Source organism: Sinocyclocheilus rhinocerous, unplaced genomic scaffold, assembly GCF_001515625.1.
Source record: "Sinocyclocheilus rhinocerous isolate Xijiao unplaced genomic scaffold, SAMN03320098_v1.1 scaffold2267, whole genome shotgun sequence".
Classification (NCBI taxonomy): domain Eukaryota; kingdom Metazoa; phylum Chordata; class Actinopteri; order Cypriniformes; family Cyprinidae; genus Sinocyclocheilus; species Sinocyclocheilus rhinocerous.
In genome coordinates, this window is record NW_015625573.1 from 504,669 (window position 1) to 505,575 (window position 907).

Genomic DNA, 907 nt, shown 5'->3' on the forward strand with positions numbered 1-907 from the left:
TTATTTTATTGACAAAATATTTTAGTTTGTCTTGTATATTTTTTTCATTCGATCAGATAAGATTTTAAGCTGTCATATGGTAATGTTACAACGTGCCCCTCAGATGTTACAATGTGACCTATGGGGTATGTTGTCACATTTCACTTCCGTTTTTTGAGGGTAAATAAAGAAAAACGTATACACTGTAATTATGAAACAAAGCGACATATTTGTACTAGACAAGTGTAAAATTACTGTGGATAAAAAAATATAAAAAAATTCTGAACCCCATGTGGATTTACACAAACTGAGAAAGTCAAAAAGTGTTACTTTGTGCCCCGCTCTCCCCCTACAGTTTTATTATTTTATTTATTTATTTAACATGTAGGCCCACAAGTAAAAATAAATATAGTGTATGCACAACATTAAAAAAATTACACCATATACATATTAGTCTATTTTAAAATAAGCCTACAAGTCGAAATGTATATGTGAAATGCTATGATCTTTCTTTATTTCATTGACTGATCCGGGGTGTGGGGACTCTCATGTTAATTTCCACATTTTCAGGCTCATTTTCCGCTAGAAACCTTACAACTGCAGTCATGCACACCATGGAATTTTAAATCACTAACAAACACTAAATTTTAGCTAACATGATTTCCATGCCTGTCGTACCTGCATTGTTCAAGTTGGTTGAGTAGCCTTTCGCTGCGTTTACACTTGGCATTAACATGCGACCTGTATCCGGATTTTGTCCACATACACATTGAAAAGACAAGTGTAAACGCACTTCTGATCGGAATGTTATCCGATCAGCGTGTCCTGGTCCAGAGGTAGTCGAGGACGCATTGTGATCGGATCTCAGTGTAATGTAAACGCAATCCAGCCATCGTGTCTGCATTCGCAGGTCGACATCACGCAAAAC